Raw genomic sequence first — 12770 nt, 5'->3', positions numbered from 1 at the left:
TTTGTCTGCGCAAATTTTTAATGTCTGATTATGTCTTTCTACAAGGCCTGCTGCTTCAGGATGTCGCACACAATGGAATTTCCAGGTATACCCTAACAGAAGGGACACCTGCTTCATTAGTACCAGAACATATTTGTAACCTCTACATCTGTTTATTTGGATATAATCCATTTGGAGCACTTCAAAAGGGTGGTCAGGTGGATGGAATCCACCTTGTTCCATCGGAATGCCTTTACCTGGATTGAATTGGCAACAGATCATACATGTTCTGACCTTTTGTTTCGCTGCTGCACGCAGGTGCTTGTTGAACCATATATTCTGTAAGCTATCTATCATTGCTTTCTCTCCTAAGTGTGCAGGACTATGTGCGGTATTTATGATTATTTGTACCATTGAATCAGAAAGAAAACCATATGGATTTGCCCTTATTCATCCAACCCTGATCAGTCAGTACCCCTCCTTGTTCCGATCATTTCTTTAATTCGTCTACAGTAGCATGTGTCTGTATGTCTTGTACATCCTTGGAAGGATCCCTAACTGTCATGGCTTTGGACACTTATTGAACCTGTAACTTTGTCATGTCTAGTGGGGTCTGAGCTGTCTGTTTAGCAGTTCGGTCTGCCAGATCATTGCCTTGGGAAATGGTATCTGTGGCTCTAGTATGTGCTTTACATTTTAGGATAGCTATGGCTGTTGGTAAATGTATTGCTTCCAGTAGGGCTTGAATATGGGGGCCATGCTGTATCTTGGCCCCATGAGAGGTCAAGAAACCTCTTTCTCGCCACAGAATCGGTGTAAATGTTTACTCTTAGGTGCTTAGCTCTTATGCACGCTTGTGTCAGGGCGATGAGCTCTGCTGCTTGTGCTGACAATATGTCTATTCTTTTAGTCTCTATTATTACAGTATCAGTAGTCACTGCATATGCTGCCACTAATTCTCCCGCCCCTGTCCTCATGCATGAGCCGTCAACATATAGTGTTAGGTCGGGGTCTGGGAGTGCAACGTCTGTCAAGTCTTGTCTTGGTTTAGTCACGGTATGTATTACTTCAACACAGTCGTGTGGTGAAACGCTTTCTGTACTGGAGGGCAAAAGGGTAGCAGGATTCAGTATGTTGCATCGTCTGATCTCTATGTGTGGTTGAAATAACGTTGGCTCATAGCCTGTCAGTCTAGCTACAGTCAGGTGTTGTGTTTGTGTCCGGTTCAAGAGAACCTCTACTGCGCGTGGTACTTGTACTGTCAGAGGGTGGCCCAGCACTATCAAGTCACTTTGTCTTATGGCTAAGGCCGTTGCTGCAACTGATTTTAGGCACGCAGGCAAAGCCTGTGCTACTGGGTCTAATGTACTAGAAAAATAAGCACAGGGCTCGTGTTTTCCTGCATGATCTTGTGTTAGGACAGATAGTGCTGTTCCATCCCGCTCTGTCACAAAAAACATAAACGATTTGTTGTAATCAGGGTTTGCTAAAACTGGTGCTTGACATAAAGCTCTCTTTAATTCTTCAAATGCCACAGTGTGTTCTTGTGTCCAAGGGAGGACTTTAGTAGAAGCTGTATTAGGGGCTTGGACTAATTCCCCTGAAAGATCACAATAAAACATGAGAAAAAGGGGAAAACACCATACCTATTTCCTTGGCTTAATTTCTAAGGGGGCTAATTTCTAAGGGGCTTAATTTCTTAAGGGGCTAGCGGGAAGCGAACCTCCTCAGGGGCCAGCAGAAAGCCAATAGTCTCCTCCTTCCCCCCCTTTTTGACAGGAGGAAATCTGAAACAGATTTCACTGCTGTCAAACACTATCAAACCCTGTGTCTTGTCAACACTATTAATCCCTGTGTGTAGCTACTGGGCGTAAGCAAAATTATAGGAGATACACAGCGTATTTGAAACGGCGAGAAATCCTTCAAATTAATGTACAAACCTCATTGTGTTAGCTCATAAGCTAGCCAAATGACATCTCATATGCAAATGTCCCTATTACATGAACCTACACCAACCTAAAGTCAATATTAATGCTAGTAGGCCCTAATAGGAATGCTAAATTACCTAAATATTCGGAAAACCAAGTTTAAGAACAGTTGTTAATGTTGATAATTAATAATTTATCTGCTAAAGAAATCAGTCATTTTGCAATAATTTCCACCTATACAATAAATAGCCTAATTTAAAAACAAGTCAACTTTTGGGGCCACCACTTACAAGAATGAGCTTACTAAAGCAAACTTTAAAAAGGAAATCCTGTCAGATATTTTCTCATTACCCTAAATACCGAGCCTTATTTGTCACTCTGTGGTGGCAGTCCTTATTTAAAACAGGCCTTTCAAGAGTTAAGATGCGAGTGCACAGATCATAATTGTTCCTTAATGTCCAATCTGGAAACATATGACCGAGGCTGCCTGTCTATAAGAGAAAGGCAGTCATGTGAAAAATATTTTAGTCTTGCATAATTTTTCCTTTTATTTCATTCATCTCCAACACCAATTAGACATACACTGATAACGTGTTGTCTGCTATTTTGACAGCATGATAAAGGTAATATCACATCTGTGAAATTTAGTAATTGTGAACAAGTTCCAGCCAAGCGCTGTGCAAAGATCGCCGTCGTCACGACTATCTCTGTACTTGCACAGGAGAACTTGGTATTAAACGCTAAACAGACTGGTCAATACAACACAAAAACAAAACATATATAAAATACATATGCCAAGCCATCAGTATACCAAGCACAGAAAGCATAGACAATTGCACTAACATATATAAATGAGCAGCGATGCGCAATTACAGTACCTACAGCTCAGAGGCGAACATTCTGGCCTGCTTAATTTGTCAGGCTTTTAATCAATAATTGAGTTACCTGCCCTATACACCCCCATCTGAAATCACCGTGTCAAGTCTGACACACAGAATCAGCAAGAATAATCAAAAATGAAGAACACACGAACCTGTTTGGTTTCTTTTATAAAAACAGAATCAGCAATAATAATCAAAAACGAAGAACACACGAACCTGTTTGTTTTCTTTTATAAAAATGAGCTATGCATCTTCGTCAACACAATGTACCCTAATGTCCCAGACGAAGACGCACCTCTCATCTCTCCTCACAGACTTTTAACCACTGGATCATTTATCCAATGCAACTGGTGGCAGCTTGTGGCCACAATTCAAAAATGTCTGAATTTGAAAATCGTTTTTATATAGGCACATAGCCCTTAAAATTCCAAGCAAGAGCAACATTTTACTTTCTGGCCAGAAGCAATATAGCATTTTCTAAAAAATAAAACAAATCTTCTCCATAGACATTTCCCCGGGGCACTTGTTTAGCACAGAATAGACCAAGGGAATCTTTCTCGACTTACATTTCTCAGCTGCCCTGTCTTATCAGAGAAGTTAAAAATAGCCCCTCAGCGCGGCCTGAGCCTGGGCTGCCAGCCAACTTTTTTTTCGTTGCTCCGGCTGCAGGCATTACACAGATGCGATGTCAGAGAAGCTTTCTAAGCAGTGCCTCTGTTCTGCTCCTCTCACCGGCCCCCACCTACACTGGCTACAAGGTCAGAATCTGTCTCCGATTTCTGTATCACATACTGCTCTACACAGCCCCCACCTTCTCCTCACTCTGAAGCTGTCAAAGACAAAAAGACTACTCAATTCCATAAAAACTGCAATAATTCGCCCAATTGAAAAATTATTTTTACATACAATTTGCACTCAGGGGGTCATAATCTTACCGACTTGACCCAGCACATTGGCTCACTGGACCATCAAGAACACAAACCTGTATTCTTGAACAATTTGCAAATTCGAAATACCCACAATTCTTTTTTTTTTTTTTTTTTTTCAAGCTAAACTTTTCAAAAATTACTTTTTCGTTAGCACTTTGTACATTAGGGGTGTCATCAAATCACAGGTGTTGCTCCTTCTCTAGCTACACCCCTCTCAATTTCCTATTGACAACGTAGTCAAATGTTGGACCATGTAAACACCAGCTATGCGCTGTTCATTTGGTGGGTGGCTCAAGAACCTTCGGGCTACTATATCATTATTGTATGTATCGCGGTACTTGCGGTGGCACTCTAACTGGTCTTTCTACTGGGGCCACTCTTGCTAGGTCCCCTGAAAGGACGGGATAAATACCAGCAACGTCAGTATTTCTTTCTCTGTCAGCCTGCGCTCATTTTACCTACTCCAATTACTCCTGTAACATCTGTTCCTTGGCTTTTCCAGACTCCAGTCTACTCCTCTCTGCTTCGTGAAACACTTACTCTGACCTACTATGTGACTCCTTGCGCCAAAAACTCAATGGCATCCTTCCAAGCTGGTCTACATTTTCTCTTTCATAAGAGCGTTACGTTGTCCATCTACTTGTTCTGCTTTTACTCGGATACCTTCCTCAACTAACACGTTTTCTCGGGCTTTGTCTGAATCCTCCCTACTTTTCTCTTCTTTTCTGAGCGCTTACTCTGTGCGTCTATGCTATTCTTTACGCCATAATTCAATGGCATCTTTCTGTTACTGTCTGGCTATCTTTTTCCATAATTCTTCTTCTACTCTCATGATGCAATCTGCATCCCATGTCCCAACTGCGGGCCACCTCTGACTTTCTGGTAAATCCTTGGTGTAGTTCACCCATAAATCAAGAAATAATACGGCATCTAGGCCATGCTTATGATACATAAAGTACCCTGGAGTGTCCCTAGGTTGAATGGGAACAGCTTCTTCGAGTACCCCTTTTTGAGAATTGATTTGATACCTGATTATTGAACACACTTAATACAATAAAACACGATAATGAACAGTCATTCATACCACAATATGTAGGACGTATTAACACATTTAACATTTAACATTTAATGAGCAACAATGATGATGATGATCTAAGAAACTAGTCACTAAACATAATACTCGGCATTAACTGGATTATTCTGAATTTATATACTTGATATACTAGATATACTGCTAAACAGTACAGATACACTGCTAAAACAGTGCAGACCGGATTTGTGTACCCAAACCCGTCTTGACCGGCACAACCTATGTGCACGTCAGAACGCCTCCCCGGCAATGGTACTCACCGGGTAGCTCGGAACGGAAGGCCTCGGAACTGAACTGGACTAGACCAAACTGGACTGGACTGGACTCGACTCGTGACTTGGATACTTCGGAACTTCGGAATCTGGTGGGCCTCTGTATACCTCGGACACAGCTCTCTCGCAGGTGGGCTCTGGGTAGGACAATCTGCGTTCCTCACCGCCTCGTATGGATGCCTGGTCGCAGTCTGTCCCCTTCGTTGGCCTGAGGGAGTTGGCGGGAAGACCCGCGACGTGCGCGCTTGAAGTCCATCACGGCTGTGGAAGGGGGCAAAACTGGACCTTCATCTCCGGCGTGTGGGGAAAGAGATTAAACTATTCGGGCGCCATTATGTGGTAAATAAAATATTACGCTCTCAGACTTTTAAGTATATAAATAAGATCATGCATAAAGCAAGAGGCTGAGTCTGTGGTATCAGGTTCATAAAGGGATTTATTCCAATAACTCGAGTCAAAGGGAGAATATTTCCATCACCAAAATTGGATCTGGAAAGGGGCTCAAAAGTATTCTCAATATTCTCAAAACATTATTCACAGAGTACAGTATATATACATTTCTCAATTGTACGTAAGCAAGAGAGCAAGAGAGAATGAGATAAGAGCATGTGGGCGTGTAAGTAGGCGTGAAGGTGGGCGTCCATGTGGGCGTCCACTTGATGATAATGGGTAATTTGTCATGTGTGGGTGGATACCTGGAGAATCCTGCAATGTCAGCAGAAATATTTGGCAGAGATGCGTGCGCAGTCGCATGACGTGTGATAGACGTGCAACTAGAGGGAGAAAGGGACTTGACATTTAGCTCTACATGTGGAGACAAAAGTCTGGGGTTATGTCAACCTAATCCCAAATCATATCTAATATCCTATGTTTAAAGAACTGTGTTATCCAAAAAGAAAGGTCTCTCGAACAAAATCTATTCTATACTGACTGTGAGTGCGTGTACAAGCGTCTAAGTGTCTACACTAAATGCGAGGGGGTAGGAATATTCCATGGTAACAGGGCTATGAATTACTTGCATGAAGACAGAGAAGCCGGGCCCTTTGCTCGGTAGCTGGAAGAATGTTTACTTAAACTACTAGACAGGAATGCATTGGGCAGGGAACGGAGCAGATAATTTCGAAGGTGAAATACAGTTTTTGGCAGAGAATAGGCTGATGTCAGGCTTCGTGAGCCGCGCAGAGAATGAGACAAAGTTCATGGTCACAGATGCAGGCTCAGACTGGAGCTTTCAGAGGCAGAAGGCAAGAAGAGTTTGATGACAGAATCAGGGCCTACTTGCCTGGACTGTAAAATGGCATAAGTGAACCATATAAAGCCGGTAGCCTTTCATACTTAGGAATGGAATATCCGGCCTATTCATGGCGGATCTGACAGAGGACATGTTGACGGTGGACGCACATGTGTTTGCGTCTTCATAACTGGAACTGGAGGGAACATACATGTACTTGTGATTCATACATGAAACCGTTGGGGTCCAAGATAGGGGACATAACTGATCAGAAAAATCCATATTTCCACAAGATGGCGGAGGTGGTCAGCCCAGGTTTGACTATAGACCACGATGTCGTCTAGATAAGCCGAGCTAAAGGTGGGAAAGGCCTGTAGGATGGAGTTCATTAGTCGTTGAAACGTAGCCGGGGCCCCGTGGAGTCCGAAGGGCAAAACTGTAAATTCAAATAAGCCCTGTTCGGTAGCAAAAGCTGTCTTTTTGCGGTCCGCTTCTCTCAGGGGCACCTGCCAATAGCCTTTCGTTAAATCGAACGTAGTAATGTAGGCTGTATCCCCTATTTTTTCGATTAACTCGTCGACCCTTGGTATGGAATACGCGTCAAAGGTAGAAATCTCATTAAGGGCCCTAAAACCCATACAGAAGCGGGTCGACCCATCCGGCTTTGGTATCATAACGATGGGGGACCTCCATTCGCTTGTGGAGGGGCGTATCACTCCCAATTTCAACATCTCCTCGACTTCTCTTTTGATCGCCTCCCTCCTGGCGGCGGGTATCCGGTAGGCTTTTTGCTGGACCAATTTGCCCGGCACTGTCTCTATTCCATGCTCGACGAGATGAGTTCTTCCTGGTATGTCTGAGAAAATCTCCGCGAAGGGCGTCAGGGTATCCGTTAATTCTGTTCTTTGGGCCTCCGGGAGCTCTGTATTGATGCACAATTCTCCTATCGTGGAGAGTGGTTGATTACCGGTGGGTACCAAAAAGTGGGCCCCTTTTGGCGGTGGTCCAAACCATTTCTTTAGTATGTTAATGTGATAGCTCTGTAGTTTGGATGGGGAGAGCTGGATCCTATAGGTGGTCTCGCCTAGGGTCTCCCTCACCTGATACGGGCCTTGCCACTCACTTCTAAACTTACTGGAAGAGGAAGGCAGAAGAACGAGGGCCCAGTCGCCGACCTGTAACCTTCGGAGTTTCTTCCCTTTATCGTAGTATTTCTTCTGTTTGTCTTGGCTTCTTTCCAAATTGGTATGGGCTAAGTCTCGTAGCTTGCCTATCTTCGACTTCAGCCGTTGGGTATACTCCAGCAGGGAGCAGTGGTCCTGTCTTTCTTCTGTTTCCCACGCGTCCTTGGTCATTTCCAACAATGACCATGGTTGTCTCCCATACAGTAACTCAAAGGCTGAACAGCCCAGGCTGCTCTGGACTTGAGCCCGTAGAACGTACAACGCCAGTGGCAGTAACCGGTCCCACTCTCGTCCTTCTACGGTAAGCATTTTCTTTAATGTGTTCTTCAATGTGCGGTTGTATCGTTCCACGAGACCGTCCGTCTGTGGGTGGCACACTGATGTACGTAGTTGGTGGACGTCTAGAGTGCGACACACTTCTCTCATTAACCGTGAAGTGAAGGGAGTTCCCTGATCGGTTACCACCTCCTTGGGTAACCCGACTCGTGAGAATAGTTCAATCATTTTCTCTGCCAGATTCTTGGTGGTGGGTGTTTTGAGAGGGTAGGCTTCCACGAATCGGGTGGCGTAGTCCACAACCACGAGGGCATGTACGTGTCCCTTTTGGGTTCGAGGCAAGGGCCCGATAAGGTCCATGCCCACTCTCTCGAAGGGGACTCCAATTATCGGCATCAGGTTGAGGGGGGCCGTTGGGGGTTTATAGGCACTCTTCTTTTGGCAAGTCTCAAAGGGTTGGCAATACTTTTCAATATCCTTATATATTCCTGGCCAATAAAAATACCGTAGAATGCCCTCACCGGTTTTCTCTTTGCCTGCATGCCCCGCGGTTAAGTGAGTGTGTGCGAAAAATAGGACTTGGTCCCTGAAGGGCTGGGGTACTACTAGCTGTGACGCCATCCCCTTTTTTCCCTCTCTGTATAGTAGGTCGTCTTTTATCAGAAACCGGGGGTACCTATCACCTACAGGCGTCGGGTTCTGGTGAGCGTCTTCCCAGGCATTAAATAAAGTGCGGTCATTGGCCTGGGCAAATCTGAAGCTCCGATCAGTAATCCATGGGTCGTGACTGACTAGGGCCGGGGTAGGGCGGAGAGAATGCTGATCACCCACCTTTAACTCCTTCCTGAACAGGGATAGAAAATCTGGATTGTCAACCCCTAGAATCACTTCCTCGGGTAGGGTGTCTACCACCCCCACTCTTACTATGTGAGTCTCCTGGTTGGGAGGGGTTATCTGTACACGGGCCAGAGGGTATGGTTTCACGTCCCCGTGGATACACCGGATGTGAACTACTTGTCTGGGGAGGTACTGTTGGGGATAGACTAGGGATTTCTTAACTACAGATTGCCTGCAACCTGAATCTAACAGGGCTTTTACCATTTTGCCATTCATCTGTACACGTACATAGTAAGAGGTGCCCAGGTCCGCCGAGTACATGACAGCCGAAGGGAGATATCCTACGTCCATTGGCTCCTCAGTTCTTTTCCGTGGACAGAGGCGGGCGATGTGTCCCCTTTCCCCACAGTCATAACATTGCGGCCCCCTCAGGGAAGGGAGGTCCGCTCGTCCAGGCTTGGGACGCAAGACCTCGGGTGGCCCTTTCACTTTCTTCTCCGGTTGGACCACGGTGATCCCCTTTGAGGGGGTTTTCTCAGGCTCCCCTATTCCGTAGCGAGGTTGGGCTCTAGCAAAGTTGGTGGCCATCTCTATAGTCTGTGCTACTGAGAGGTTCGAATGTTGCTTTAACCAACACTGTGACCCATAGGGCAGAGCCTCCATAAACTGTTCCATATAAATTCGTGACATTATCTCTTCCTTGGTGCTACTGTCAGGTTTTAGACACTTATCGGCGGCCGTTTTTAAACGGAAGTATAAAGTATTTGGATTTTCCCCGGTGACTCCTCTCTCCTTCCGGAATCTTACTCGGTATGCCTCGGCATCGAGTCCGAGATGTTCCAATATGATTTCTTTAATGAGCGGATAGGGGGTGGTCCCCACGGGATTGGCCACTTGGTACGCAGACTGGGCTTGTCCGGTTAACAACGGGGCCAAGAAAAAAGGCCACATGCTCTTGCCGCCCGTTCAAAATTGGTTAGAAACGCGTCAGGATCTTCTCCTATTATGTATTTCTGCAGCGCTATACCCGTGGGATGTGGAACGTGCGCTCATCTTTCGGAGGGTATAGGAACGACGGCCTCCGTCGGGCCTTTTTGAAGGGACTCGATGTGGGCAGTTAGTGACTTTTGAAACTGTTCGCGGTCGGCTTGGGTGGAGGTCATTTGTCTTTCGACTGCCCATCCTAGTTTTTCCTGTCCCTGAATCAGATGTTGGATGAGGGCCTCCATCTTTTTGCAGACGGAGTAGGATGATAATCCCACTTCTGACACCAGTTGTAATGGTGGCGCAGGGCTAGGCAGAGAACCAGTTCTTGTTAAACGGGGTTTTATTGAGGTATAGCGTTTCTTTTGTCTGCTCGTTAGTCTTTCACGGGCAAATGCGGCTTCATCCATGGTGAGGGCTCTAGGGACTTCGTCCGCCTTGTGGGTCGTCTGCTTCGGTGGGTCTTGCTCCCCGGGTCTTCTGGCTCGCAGGACTCCCGAGGTACGTGGACGGGCCCCAAAATGAAGGAAAGACAAGGTATTGTCAGTGGGACGCTTTCAGCCCAACACTTCCTGACCCTGGGACCGGGAGTGAGGATTCCCCTAGTTGTGCAGTCGTGACCCAGCCCTCCCCTCCTTTTCCCTCAGCGTGCTGTCAGTGAGTTCAAAACCGTGTGAGGGATTGATAATAAACCAATGAGGATCGGGAGAAACCCAAAACAAAAACAGGGGCGTAAGGCACGATGTCGGGCGCAACACAAGTTAAGGAGGTGCACTCTCCCTCCTTCCCATCCAGCCCGCTACACGGTCCCGTACCTGTCCTAGCCACGCTCCTCCCCTGGGAACGTGGCGGGGCGCTTCGCGGGGTCCCGGGCCTCCTCGTCGTCCGTACTCACTCTCTCCGGCTCGTCCTTGTTCTTCCTCGTCCGATGTCCAGGGTCTTCGGTCCAGTCCGCTGCTCAGTTCCTCTCGTCCGCTCTGCTCTCCTGCTCCGCTCCTCCGGGAATCGCCGTCCGTCGACTTCCTGGTCTCGTGGGCGTTTGTCGATCCCTGCTCCGTGACATCACTGGTGGGCATTTCTCCCGTCGTATAGTCGGCCCAGTTAAAGGGCTCCGCACCTTCAATGTGTGTCGGGGTCGATGTTTCCGCATATGGCACCCAGTCTTCCTGTGATAAGGGAACAAGAGGGGGTGAGAAGGGCACGTAGGCCCACCAGTCCTTCTTTTCCCCCAGCACGGTCTGTCCAGCTCCGTTACAATTACTCAATTACAATTCATAAAAACAAACGACCATTGGCATCATAAATATGTTTCTGCATCATTAACATAGGATAGCCCATGTATTTGAAGACACTCGCTGAAAGCACAAAAAATCAATTTCAGTGAAGTACTTATATAGATATAGACTGGCTTCACTGTAAGTGACAGCGTTCTGCTCTTTCACAAGGAGCATATCAGCACACAAAGTAGTTTTGTTCAGTGCCAGAGAATACTGTGGCAATGTGCTTTTTGAGACCATAAAATTATTATTGCTTTTTGCCAATGTTTGTTAAAATGGTGAGGGCCCAGCAGCTTCCACAACAATCATGTCAAAACAAGACGTGCATTGACAAAACCAAAAGCTGACTACCAATGTCTGATTGGTTGGCTTGGCAAATTATTGTTTCTTTTCATGTTTCCCACAATGTTGTTTAAACTGGTTGCACCTTATTTTTCATTATGAATATTGTTGGGAATATTAGCATGCAACAACACATTTTAGTAGATGATGCTTCAAAGATATAATTTCAAGGTAATTTAGCAAAACGTTTTTTTCCTAGGTGCATTCTTTTATGAACATTTCATTTGAAAGCAAAGTCTCATCCATCTTGCTTTAAGCTTCTGCAAATATTTGCAATTAATCAGAGAACATTCTTTGAGCTTTATACGTGGCCTCATATAGTAAACTTTGCTAACATGTGTACATATTCCTATACTGAGTTTTCTGTCAGCAGTGCAGTCCGAGCTTGCATTTCTTTAGAGCGCTCAACCTAATAATAAAGGCTTTGCATTAATGAACCATAAATACAAGTTCTTACAGCATTAACATATGGACACAAACATTACCTCAACTGCAGACAATGCCCTTCCCTGATCAATAATGTAGTACTGTAAATTGGCAGCCAAAAGATTTGTGCTGCAGGGGGTTGGGACTCCCTGTCCCAAGGCCAAAATCAAAACTTGTTGTCCTTGACCCCAAACAATATGTCCTGGGAGTCGGGCTATAGCAATTCCACTTCCCTAATCCTATATGTGGGCTAGGTTTTATCTTACATGGAGCAAAGCTTTAGTTCATTAAACCAAAAGATCCAACATGATTTCCAGGATACCAAGCCTGCTTCATCTCTCGCACACACCCTTTCCTCTAGAATACTCCAATGGTCAGCCTTCAAAGCCCTATCTCCCTTAGTTATGGCTGACATATTTAAGTTCCTCAAAGCCACATATGAAGATGATGTCCTATGGTCTTCCTTCATCAATGCTCTCTCTGGGGGTGCTCCTTTACCCCTACTTACCTTTGTCAATGCCTCCTTCACTCAGGCATCTTCCTGGAAGTTCTTGAGAATGGATAGATGATCCCACTCCTAAAGAAACCGACACTAGACCCTTATGACGTTGCCAGCTATCGACCCTTCACTCACCTACCATTCATCAGCAAGATCATTGAACAAGCATTTGCAATGCAATAGGTCTCGCATTATAAAAGTGTGAGCAGTTGGCATTGCTAATAATAATGCAACACAAGCTATTGGCATTGTAAATGATAATGGCATTTATTTATGTGTTTGTTTTATAAAATAGATAAAAAAGGCATTGTCATGAACAATGCCAATAACTTAAACTTTTGCAAATGCGAGACCTATTGCATTGCAAATGCTTGTTTCAATACTGCAGGCTTTTTTAAAGTTTTAGTCACTACTCAAAATGAAATCCATTTTATCAGTGTTGCCAGTGCGCCTTTATGTTTAATGCCATAAATGAAACACAATGTTCTGTGCAGATTGCTAAATAGCATCTCCAGCCCCGATCACAATGTCTCACTTCATGCTGGACAGTGGGCACCCTGTTTTCATGCAGCGCCAAGATGGGGTGAACTAATGCACAGACTGAGGTCTGTCAGCCTCCGAGGCTCAAAGCATTC

General features: G+C 45.3%; 1 protein-coding gene across 1 annotated transcript in view; it reads left to right on the top strand.

The window, feature by feature from the left end:
* HDDC3 (HD domain containing 3) overlaps positions 1-12770 on the top strand; it is a 119456-nt gene that overhangs the window by 60151 nt on the left and 46535 nt on the right. The window lies entirely within an intron of this gene.

Source organism: Triturus cristatus, chromosome 3_1, assembly GCF_964204655.1.
Source record: "Triturus cristatus chromosome 3_1, aTriCri1.1, whole genome shotgun sequence".
NCBI classification, from domain to species: Eukaryota; Metazoa; Chordata; class Amphibia; order Caudata; family Salamandridae; genus Triturus; species Triturus cristatus.
This window is presented reverse-complemented; position numbering and strand designations above follow the sequence as displayed.